Source organism: Rattus rattus, chromosome 13 (assembly GCF_011064425.1).
Source record: "Rattus rattus isolate New Zealand chromosome 13, Rrattus_CSIRO_v1, whole genome shotgun sequence".
Lineage (NCBI taxonomy): Eukaryota > Metazoa > Chordata > Mammalia > Rodentia > Muridae > Rattus > Rattus rattus.
The window spans coordinates 32,125,807-32,138,338 of NC_046166.1; the positions used below are offsets into that span (position 1 = coordinate 32,125,807).

At 37.4% G+C, this 12,532-nt stretch overlaps 1 protein-coding gene across 1 annotated transcript in view; it reads left to right on the top strand.

Moving 5' to 3' along the window:
* Window positions 1-280: 280 nt before the first annotated feature.
* Window positions 281-12,532, top strand: part of Fbxo8 (F-box protein 8) — a 43,507-nt gene continuing 31,255 nt past the window's right edge. The window contains exon 1 of the mRNA XM_032919501.1: window positions 281-554. The gene's annotated coding sequence lies outside the window, so the exon portion shown is untranslated. The remainder of the gene's footprint in view (window positions 555-12,532) is intronic.

The following is a 12,532-nucleotide window of genomic DNA, read 5'->3' on the forward strand; positions in this document are numbered from 1 at the left end:
AGCCGGGAGTTCGAACAGCGGCTAAACATTCTAATCCACAGGCTGCCCCAAAGGCTGGTATTCCTAGTTGCAGATTCCACACTCCTTTCGCGCGGCTTCTTCAGGACGCTCCAGTGTCATGAGAGTCTTATCAATTATATGTCTTTTATAGATTGTCCTGTTTCAAATTAGAATAATTTTGATAGCCGAAGTCGTTCGGAATGAGAAGCGAGAAATAAAGACTTTATGGCGAATCTGAATCAAGAAAAGTGAAATCCTTATCCTTTAAGGAGCCGCTTCCCGACGTCACTTCCGGCAACAATAGGAAACGTCAAAAACTTGCCCGGTCCGCCACTCCGGCTCCTGCAGGAGAGGTGCTGTGAATTCGCAGGAGCCTGGGGCAGTTTCTGGTACTCTCACAATCATCGTGTTCTTCAGCGCGAACACGTGCGCTCTGGACAGGCCTCTCCATGGCTTCGGCACCAGTTCCCGGCTGAGCCATTTTCTTTTCGGCTGACAGCTCCTGCCCACAGGCTGAATCGTCGCGGCGGCGGTGGAGATCACAGGTCGTTCAGGTACTAGCGTTAGCACAGATACTTCCAGTGCCTTACCTCTTTCTGCCCGTACGTTCTCACTTTTCTTCTCCGAAATGAGGACTAGGGATGCTTGCCACTTGGTAGCACTGGCCCAGTAAGCTACAGTTTAGGACCAATGGGCACTGAAAGACATTTTGAGTGACAGGAGCGGTCGCTTATTAAAATGGTTTATCGGTGTCAAGAGGCGGGTACGAGTCTCTTGTGTTTCTAGGCCATTGGTATAGAGGTCGATTTGGGATTCGCGGTAGCGACGCGTTGTCGTCCTCAGTGAAAGAGGACAAACGGTGGAGGTTACTTTCTTCAGTTCCACGTGTTGCTTTTATGGTGGTTATAGTGTTATTCGATGCCCAGGCATGCTTTCATTTTTTACGATGTTCCATTAGTACGAATCCAAACATAAACAGTTTAAGGTCTCTGCTGATTGCTAGTTGCTAGAGTCTCCAAATAGACTATAAAATTGGTTAAGTACTTTTTGTTCTGTTTTTCTGGGACTAGGCTTCACTTCCCACATCGTATGTACTCAGTACGCATTGTTTAGACAAAAACCATAGCAATTTCCAGTTCTTTATTTTAGGTTTATTTTCGTTCTGTATTTACTAATTGATAATTTACTAATTATAATAGTTGACAAGTGAGACATTTATTTTTAAGGACTCAGTATGTTCTCTTCAAAGCATTATCTTCAATACTGCAATTCAATACAACCTGGTGTTCATTCACTGTTTACGCTCCCTTTTTATTTGTATTTTGAAACAGGGTCTCCTGTGTACTCCAGGCTGGCCCAGAATTCACTGTGTAGTCCCGACTGTCCCTAGCTAGCAATCCTTCTGCTTGGCCTTCCAAAGGTCTGGAAGTATGGTTTTGCAACAGGCCACTAGGTACTCTTCTCTTTGCTTCGATGTTTGGACTTTGATACTTTTATTCCTAAGATAGGCACTTCTGATTATTACGTTTGTGAAAGTTTTTTTTTTTTATTTTTGTTTTGGTTTTTTAATTTTATCTTTTACAAAGTAGAGCAAGTCTCAGAATGAATGATAAATAAATTTATTATTTTCAGGTTAATTCAGAAACTTCTTGCTTATACAGTTTGTCTAAATTAACAATTACTTAAGTAACATCATTAGTTATGTTTGCTGGTTTATGATTATCTTCAAATTTAATGCAGCATAAAACAACAAACATTTATTATCTTGGTTTCTTTGAGTCAAGAATTAGGGTAACATTCAACGAAGTAGTTCAGATTATTTCTTGAAGTAGCAGTTAGGCTGTGGATGGGACTTGTGATATTATTGAGAGGCTCCACTGAGATGGACTAAGGATCTACTTCCGAGTACATGCACATGGTTGCCAGCTGGCCTACATTCTCTGCCAAGTGGGTTTCTTCATAAAACTACCTTGCAGTATGGCACTTGATTTCCCCTACAACAGACAATCTAGGAAAAAACATCCAAACTCAGAGAAGATACCTATATTTTGTAATCTCATCTTAGAAGTGATTCCCTATGACTGCTGTCATATTGTATTTGTTAAGAGTCTTAAATCCAGCCCACATTAGAGAGGCAGAGGATAATGCAGGAGGCAAAATCAATGGAGGCCATTTTAGAGGCACCTGGCACAACACCGTGGCTGATGACTTTTAGCAGTTAAGTAATCATTAAGTAAGAATAACTTAGCCAAAGTACATCCAAAAGAATTTAATTCTGACCAGGAAAAAAAGGCTGATTGTGAAGTATTATGTAAACCTATACTAGCATCAGCTCCTCCAGAAAATAATTTAAAATACATATTTTATATTAATTATCCTAACAAATATTATTTAATATTGACTGAAGGGTAGAGAATCTGAAAAGAATGTTTGAGTTTTTAGGGTCTGCATATCACAAATGGAGACTGTATTTCTTATCTTTTACTCTTTCACATAGCTGAAATTGGGTCAAAATTAATATATCAAAGATAGCTTTTGAAAAGGAAAGCAGTTAGGAAAAGACTATGGCTGGATAGAGATAAAATTTAGGTCAGTGTAAATTTTGTGTTAAACCATATAGTCATATAGGGGGTGGGAGAAGTGTGTTTTGGAAATTATTTTGATTAAAAAAAAAGGATTAAATGGCATGTAGGAGTGGTATTGGGTAACAGAATAAATAGGCTATAACCCATGTTGCTGTGTATATCAATCAGCCCAAGAGGTGCTCTTTAGAGACCTGTGCTCAAGTGAAGCCAGAATATTTTACCTTGCTACAAACCAGCAGCAACAACACTTAGGATGAGACTTATGGATCAAGGTTTATTAAAAATAAATTTAATATAGATTTAGTAGAAACATTAACAAAGGGAAAGGGGTTTAAGAAAACGAAAGAATACACACCCAAAGTATGGTCTTGGGCTTTTCAAGATAGGATTATACTCGTGTATTAACAATAGCAATACATAAAATTTTAATGGTCTTTAAAGTTATACTATTTAAAGGTTTTTTTTAAAAGTAAATAAAACTTTTGGATGTACTTATTTTTATCTAGTCAACATTCTGTTAATGAATAAAATGTATTGGTTTATGGTGTATTATATAGTTTTGAGTGTGATCAGATAAAACAGGTTTAAAAAAGAACAATAGCCTTCACTATCCATGCTTCATAAGAAAGTCAAGACTCTTGATTGTAAACACGATTCCCAATTATGTCAGATTCTCACTGATTCTTAGCAAGTACAGATTTGCAAATTTCTTCCCTTTCTAAGTCCTTGATTGTCCTGCATCACAGGCACCAGCTTCTTTCTATCTACACACTTAACTGCACTTCGCCAGTACAGCTTTTGCCGATTAGCTGTAAAAGCTGATTGGGAGCAAAACATTCTGGCTTTAGGTTTGTTATGGCACTATTTTGGCCCAATATAAATTGCCCATGTTTCTTCCCAGGTTTGACAGATACCATAAATCCTTATTTATTTGCAAAATGTTACCCAGGTTTATTGACACCAAACAAATATATGCAGTTCAAGTTTGAGCAATGAATTCAAGGAGCTTAATCCTAGAATTATCCACTATATTCCAGAATAGAGTGCATATAGGATTGTTTAAACGTTTGAATGAAGAAGCCAGCTTTAAGAAGTAAAGCACACTTTGTCTTTCTGCCCATACTGCCTCGTTATTTATAGATGTAGTGGGAGTGAAGAAACAAGTTGTGGGAGGCACGGATGCTAAGTAACCGCCACTGCCTTTGCCATCTTTCCATGGTACGCACACAACTTTTGGAAATTTCCCTATTTTGACTTTACACAATAATGGGATTGTCTTTGAAGTTTTCAATTGTGGTAAAGCAATGCACACAAAAAAATTTCTCAGTTTATCTAGTTAAAAATGTACTTGTCAGTGATATTCAGTATATTTATAGTGGCTTGTAACTATTTCTGCTGTCCACCTCCATAATTACTTACATTTTGTACAGCTAACAGTCTGTGTCTGTCGTCCACCTCATCCGTGTTCCTTTCATTCCTGGTAATCCTATTCTATAGTCTGTGATTCTGGCTACACTAAGGACTTCATTTAAGCACTATCATGTAGATTGTTTTTATGTATATTGAAATGTTCACAATATTAAGTTTTCTAGTTCATGAGTATGAATGTGTTTTCTACTTATTTCCCTTTCCCCTCCAACAGTAGTGCTTGTACCTTTCATTGAGAAGTCACCAGTTACCTGGTTAGTTAAATTACTTTCCAAATATTGTATTCTTGTAAGTGAAATTATCTTCTTAATTTCCTGTCCAGATTGTTCATTAACATATAGAAGTACAATTAATCTTTTTCTGTTGACCTAGCATACTGAATTTTTGCTGAATTCATTTGTTAATTATAAGGTGTTTTGTTTTTGACACAAAAACACAGATCTCACTTCAAAGAGAATAAAAGATAGTTATTCTGGTACCAAACATGACTCCATCATCTGGGAACATGGTTTCAGGATATTTCAACTACCATGTTCCAGCCTATAACATTTTTTTGACGTTTTTATAGCTACAGAACAAAAGAAAGTCTGGATCAAGGCCCTTTTCAAATACAGGGTAGAAGTATGAGGGAGGTGGACAACAATAAATCAGGAAAATCTCTACCACAGGTTTCAGATGTTGTCCGATACATTAGCTTAGCATTTTGGTTGGTGAGGCTGTTGCTATGTTATGTTAATACTGAAAGACCACCGGGGTGGGGAAGACCCCCATTCAAATCTCAGACGACACAAACCCCCAAGAACTCACAAGAAACCGGTCTTGATGTAATAAACAAGAGGTGTATTTGAGGAACCAGAGCTCTGGGGACGACACGTATCTCACACAGAAGACAGAGGAGTCGACCCGAGCCCAATTAGGGGAAGGGATTTATAGGGAAAATTACATAGGCAGTTGGCAACAGTCACACAAAGCAATTTCATTGGTTTGTTCACATTGGCACACATGATCTAACTTGGGCTCAGTTCAACTCTAGGCCACCCTGCTTTTGGGGCAAGTTGACCCTAGTTCTTGTTTTTCTCAGGACTGTCGAGTCAGGCCTTATCGAGGCCAGATGGTTTGTTGTGGCTATAGCCACGCTACATCCCCAAAACATGTTATATTATTCTTTGCTGTGAGGTGCACTTGTCCTCACAGCAGGGTCAGTGGGGGATAGTTTAAAATCTTTATTCTTTCAATACATCCCAAAAGGTTTTATGTGACAGTCATAGGATGTTAGGTCAGACACAGTGAGCAATGGATGGCTATTAGGGAGTTAAAAATAGTTTAAGATAATTTAATTCTGAATTATCTGCATTCCAACTGTCCATAACCGCAAAGTTCCAATCAGCCAGTATTATAAAAGAATCTTTAACATGTGTGTGGCTTCTTTTGTGAATTTCAGTTCTGCATTACTTCGGTTTTGTAGACTCTTTAGTGTTTTCTACTTGTAAGGCCATACCTGCAAACAGAGATGGTTTCACTTTCTGTTTCCTACTTGGATGTCTTGCATTTCTTTACTAATTTCAGGGATCTCTGGAAACAAACAAACAAACAAACAAAAATGTATAGCTGAAAGAGATTTGGGGTATCAAGCTCAGAACCCTGATTTTACCAAATACCATGAGAAAACTGAGATTTCCAGATTGTAAGAGACTTGCCTGATTCTCACCACTTGTTATGGAAGGAGCCTAGATACTATCATCTTAATTTTGACTCTCTTCCCTAGTTCAGGTTACCCTCAGTATTTTGTTTTAATACTTTAGGTGATGTGCATTTAGGGGGTAAGGGGAGAATGTGCCATTGTCGTGCGTGCTGGCACAACCATGCTGGGTAAGTAGTGATTCTGTAAAAGGAGAGCCAAATTTTTAAAATTGGTATCTGTGAGCAAAATGGCACAGTAATTGCATGTACAAGTTCAAACAACATCATGTTTAGGTCAAAGCAAACCGAAGAAATTGAATAAACCCAAACTTCTCAGATTTATGGTTCTGTTTGCATAACATCTTTTCATTTTCTTACATTCATTTAAATGCTGTTTTGCTAGCACTTATAGAAAGAAATTAAAGAGGTGGGGGTGAGGGTGGGGGCGAACTTTAGAAAACAAAGCAATATTGTAAATCTTTTTTGGATTAAAGCAACCCACAAATGGTATGCCTTTTAGTAAAAAACAAAAAAGCCCTGCTCTTTCAGGGCCAGATCTCTAAATTTAATGAGTGGGGCTTTTATGTGTTACATGTGCCTTGTGACCTCTTAGTGCTTAGCTGTTTCCCTTTTCTCTTTAGAAAGACCACCTTGTGGACTGACCTTCCTTCATTTCTCTCAACTGTGGACGATAAATTTGAGGGCTGTGATTGGTTATCAGGTGTTTCTTAAAAAAATTTTTACCGGTCTACTCTAAACAACTTTGGTGGTCTATTTGTCTATTCTTTCGGGTGTCCAGACATAAATTATTGGCTGCCAATCTGATTCTGAGTGCCTCACTGAAAGTATTTTCTCTCAGACTCTCACACTTTCTTACTCCATTAATACCAGTTCATGACACCTGAAGATTTTAAGACCTAAAGTAGCAAAGCATGAAGTTGTTATGTCTATTTGAAAAAAGCTCCTTTAAAAAAAAAAGTATGTGAATTTTCTTTAATAATTCCTTAAAATTTAATAAAATTTAAATCCTTAAAATTTAGTCGAATCTGTATCTTAAATATAGTATGTTAGCACTTTATCTGAGTTAGGACATTTATTTATAAATTTTACTTCCACTATTGAGATGTAAAACATAGTGAAAAAATTAGCATCATATGATGAGAATTTAAATAAAATGACTCATGTTTTGTCAGTCATCACATTAGTATAACAACACAGCTCAGAAAGAACTTTATGGAATCAGATTGCATGAGGAAAAAATAAATCATTAGAATCTGAGTTTGAGAGACTCTTGTAATCCTGTTGGCCTCTGTATAGATTTTAACTGAAAGCAAACCATTCTTCATTTCTGGGTGTGCTAGCTAGTTTTATGTCAGCTTGACACAAGCTAGAATCATCTGAAAGGATGGAACCTAAACTAAGGTTTAGCCACAGGGCAGGAAATTTTCTTAATTAGTGAGTGATTCCAAAGGGCCCAGGCTGTGTTTTGTGTGTATATGTGTGTGTGTGTGTGTGTGTGTGTGTGTGTGTGTGTGTGTGTGTCAGTCAAAATGGCATCATTTAAAAAAAATGTAATCACCTACTGGAAGTAAATTGTGTAGAAAACCAGGTCCTCTGGGGCATGCCCAGCTGCCCTGAGCCTCAGGCTGTCCCAAGGGCCATTGTCCAGCCATAGTACTGGCAGCCTTCATCAGGTCTTCTACACCAGGAACATCCAGGTTAGACCACATCACACCCAGTCCCCGGTCCAGCAGGTCCCCCTTGGGCAATGCCAATCTGCAAGAGCTAATTGCTCTGTAATGTTTTCTAGGTCTGAAAATACCTTTATTTTCTGAGATTTACTTTTATTTATGTATATGGACATCTTACCTGTGTGTATGTCTGTGCACTGACCCTTGAAGATGATTGTTAGAATTAAGGTGTAATGATATATAAATATATGAAACAATATTATTGATTAATGTTTATTTTGAGTATTACATAAATGTTTCAGGTAGAATACTATGAACAAAAGGAAGGGAGCAAGACAAAACTAGAACATCTAAGAATTAAATCTCCACATCCAAAAAAGATGTGGGATAAATTTCTTTTTCTTTTTTCTTTAAAAGTTTCTCTGCCTTTAGGGATGGGGACAATTATTCTTGTGGTCAAGGCGAGCAATTAAAGAACATTTTCTGCTCTTTGAAAAGACCAGAGTTCAGGTTCCAGCACCCATATCTGGGCAGGGGATTTGATGCTCTCTGCTGGGCTTTTGGGCATGTATACATTACATGCATACACTAGTTAATTAATTAATTAATTAATTAATCAATCAATGTTTCTTGAAATGTCAAAAGTAATAGTTTTTATTTAATAATAAATAATTCTTATTTAATATTTTAGAGTTTTTCTTAATGGAGTCACTCTGCTAATTCTCAAATTCCATTCTAGATTTATTGATAATTGTACCTTACATTATTTTGTCATTATGAAATGACTTCTAGCTCCATTATTCCTTGTCTTTATTAGGGATTATAATGTTGACAAAAGCATGCTCTTCTCTTTTATTTATATGTTCATTGGTCACTTATGTACTTTGTAGTTTTTTAATATTAATATAATATAATCTACCATTTCTCTTCTTTATATCCAATTTGTCCAATTAGGCACACCATCAAATTAATTCTAGGGTTTCCTCTTCAAACTATCATAATTGCTTTTATTATAGTTTGCCTTTAGCTAACTCAGTCCATCTTTAAGAAATATTGCCTTACCCAGCAATGGTGGCATTCACCTTTAATCCCAACGAGGCTTACCTGGTCTGCAGAGTGAGTTTCAGGACATCTGGGGCTACACAGAGAAACCATGTTTGAGAGGCAGATTTTATTGGTAGTTTTAGAGGAAATATCAAGTACCCTGGTGTCTTAGGGTTTTATTGCTGTGAACAGACACCATGACCAATGCAAATTTTATAAAGGACAACATTTAATTGGGGCTGGCTTACAGGTTCAGAGGTTCAGTCCACTATCATCAAGGCGGGAGTAGGGTAGCATCCAGGCAGGCATGGTGCAGGAGGAGCTGAGAGTTCTACATCTCCATCTGAAGGAAGCCAGGAACAGACTTAACATCCTCAGGCAGCTAGGAGGGTCTCCAAACACAGCCCACAGTGACACACTTCCTTCAACAAGGCCACACCCTCCAATAGTACCACTCCCTGGACCAAGCATATGCAAACCATCACATTTGGAAAGGTGAAAACTGAAGGATGAGCTTTTTCATTGTAACTTCATATTCTGGAAGTGTAGGCAGCTCCCTAGAACATGCAGTATGTAGAGTGGATCTGTAATATCTGTTAAAATTAGAGTTATAATTGGGCTGGAGAAGTGGCCCAGCTGTACAGGCATGAGAACCTGAGCTTACATAGGTCCTTAACACTTATGTGAAAAGCTTAGGTAGACATATATCTGTAACCAGGGCTGGATGAGGGGTGGTCCCTGAAGCTCCTCGATCAACCATCCTTGTCAAAATCCGTAAGCTTCTGCTTCTGTGCTGTTAACCAAAGGTGAAGAGCAGTCAAGGACTTCAGCCCTCCATGTGCAAATGTATACACACTCCCAAAACCAATGCACAAGTATACACATAGAAAATTGTTAAGTTTTACTGAAAAGCTCTAAATAAAAAAAGTTGTAGAATGTCATATATATATGTCTTAGTAATACTCTAATGACTGCACATTAGATTGTTTTAAAAATAAAATGTTAACATAAGATGTATGGACCCCAATAGGGCTAATTCGCCTCACCCTGAATTGTTCCCTTTTTCCATTTTGAGCCCTCCACCTTTTTGGCTTCTTCAGGATATATAAGTTTCTTCTTCCTTTCCAAACTAATCTATCTCTTTTTAAATAATATTTTAATAATTCTTTGAGCTTTTCACACATGTGTACGGTGTATTTTGGTCATAGCCACCCACTATCACTTTCTCCCTAGTTCCTGTTATGACCCCAGTCACAGAACCTTACCTCCTCCTTGATATTAAGAAAAGAAAAAGAAAACACTGTTGAGTCCAGTTAGTGCTGCTCATGTGCATATGGCTATGTCTCCAAAGGAGTGCGACACTTCCTCTATTGCAAAAATGTGTTGATGTACTCTTTGTATTTTTCATTTTGTATGTATTTATATGTGTGTTTTATATCTGTATGAGGACGTTAGCATGTGAGTGAGTGTGCCTTTGTCATTACGTATATTGGAAATAAGAAGACAATTTTAAGAGTCATCTCTCTCTTTCTACCACCTGGGTTTTGGGAATCTAACATGAATCATGAGTCTTTACAGCAACTGCTTTTGCTGGCTAGATTATAAGTAATTATTTTTCAAAAGTTTTCTTTGTTTGCAAATCCATCTTAAACCTTGCTTCTATTTATATCAGCCCAGCTACTCTACTGTAACAGCATAGAAATTTGGGAGCAGATCATTAAATTTGAAATGTCAGAAATCTTAATAAGGAAACCAAAGTACAAAAATCTTATGATTACGTTAATAAAAGCAGCCACATTTCAATCCCAGTGACATATTCCCACTGAGTGTTCAAGGTAACTCAGCAGCCACAAGAATAAGATTTCAGGATTCTCTGTCCATTAATGTAATGCATACATGTATTCTGAACTGAATATTAATTACTTTGCCCTTAATCCAGAACTATATATAATTTCTCTGACAATGTAAGCTGTGAGTAAGTAAGTAACTAAGGACCTGATAGTCAGGAGATGTGCTTACATAATTTTAGACCACCCATTCTTGCATCACAATCATTTTACCTATTTGGCCTTTTCCTAAGCTTTCACTCTCCACAGAGCAGTGATTGAATGTTCACCATTTCAGTGTTTGTAACAGCTGTTTAGAGGGCACTGCCATGAATAATGAGAAATAACCTCAACTTACAAAGGAGCTAGCCTAGACTCTGAAAAGAATATTTTTAAGATAGAATTATCTATTTTATTAGTATATATAAATAACCAATGGTAATTTTACCACAGTATCTCACATTTACACTGAAACTCGTGTTTGCAAATATTTTTTTTTCAATTTGTGTTTTTCAATTTGAAATTTTTGGCATATTAAGTTATCTCACTGTTCATCTGATTTTCTTTGACCAGGTAACTTTGACAAGTGAGCACACTTTTCTGCTTGGTAGAGCTTTGTACTTCCATGTTGAAAGTTTTTATACAGAATACTGTTCCATTCTCTGGAATGTGCCATTGTTTGTGTACTTCCCTGCGGAAGCATACCTTAGTTTCTTTGAAGTGTGAGCAATTATAAATAAAACTATTACAGATATTCATGTACAAACATTTTATGTAGACATACATTTTCAACTTATGAAAGTAATAACAAGAAGTATGAGTGCTGGATTGCATGCTATAAAGTATATTTAATTTTGTAAGAAACTATCCTCCAAATGTTCATCCACACTTGGGCCTTCCTTCTTGTTAAGCCTCATATGGTCTATGAGTTGTATTGTGGGTATTCTGATTTTTTTTGGCTTGTATCCACTTATTAGTGAATGCATATACCATCTATGTCCTTTTGGGTCCTCAGGATTATATTTTCTAGTTCCAGTAATTGGCCTGCAAAATTCATGATGTCCTTATTTTCAATAGCTGAGTAGTATCCCATTGTGTAAAGACACCACATTTTCTGTATTCATTCTTTGTTCGAGGGACGTTTGGGTTGTTTCTAGCTTCTGGCTATTACAAATAAGACTGTTATGAACATAGTTGTAATGACTATTCCTGGTTGTCAACTTAACTATTTCTGGAATAAACTACAGTCCAGAATTGGAGGGCTCACCTGTGATCCAGATCTTGAGACTGGAAGACACAAGTTTCAGACCTGGATCTTGGCATGGAGATCTTGAGGCATGGTAGCTATGAAAAGATTAGGCCCAGGTAGTACACACTTTTAATCCCAGGAGACTAAGGCAAGAAGACTTCTTATTTCAAGGTCAGACTGGGACAAAACAAATCCCAGATCCAGGCATGGTGCTGCACACCTTTAATCTGGGCCACACCTTCTGCTGGAGACCTATATAAGGGCATTGGAAGAAGGAAGATTAGCTCTTCTTCACCGATTGCAAATGACTTGCCAGTACATCTGTTGGAATCCACTTTTATAGAAGACCAGCTGAAACAACTAGCTTTGTGGGACTGAGCAACTGCTGGATTCTTGGACTTCCCATTCACAGATGACCATTGTTTTGGAGTAGGACTACAGACTGTAAGTCATCATAATACATTCCCTCAATATAGAAAGACATTCCACGTGTTCTGTGACTCTAGAGAACCTTGACTAATACAGAAGTGGCTGTAGAGGAGCAGAAGGATAAGGATGAATCTTTTAAGAGTCTGCCTTCTAATTCACCAGCACCTTCAACTACTGAAACCTCCCCAGATACTGTCTCTCCTGAGAGCTTGGAGAATATTGAAGGCCCATGGTTAAAACTATATTTCAAACTTAAGGAACTTAATGCTTTTGATTATGTTGATCCATCAATTGTAACTGACAATGAATTAGGTGACCAGGTGTACCAAATTTTCTACAATTTGGGGGGAAAATCAGAAAGTGATTTTACTGGCTTATTGCTCTTATTATCTCTGGACAAATTGATGAAGGAAAAGAATGAGCTGTATGATAAAATTGAATGGCTCCAGATGCAAATAAACAATCTAAAGATTTCTAAATGTGCTCTTGAAGGGAATCTTCTCTCCAGCAGCCAATAGAGCTCAAGTTGCAGAAAAATCAAACTGAAGCCCATATTATAAGGTTGACTGAATTACATTGAAAATTCAAGTTTCAGCCTCA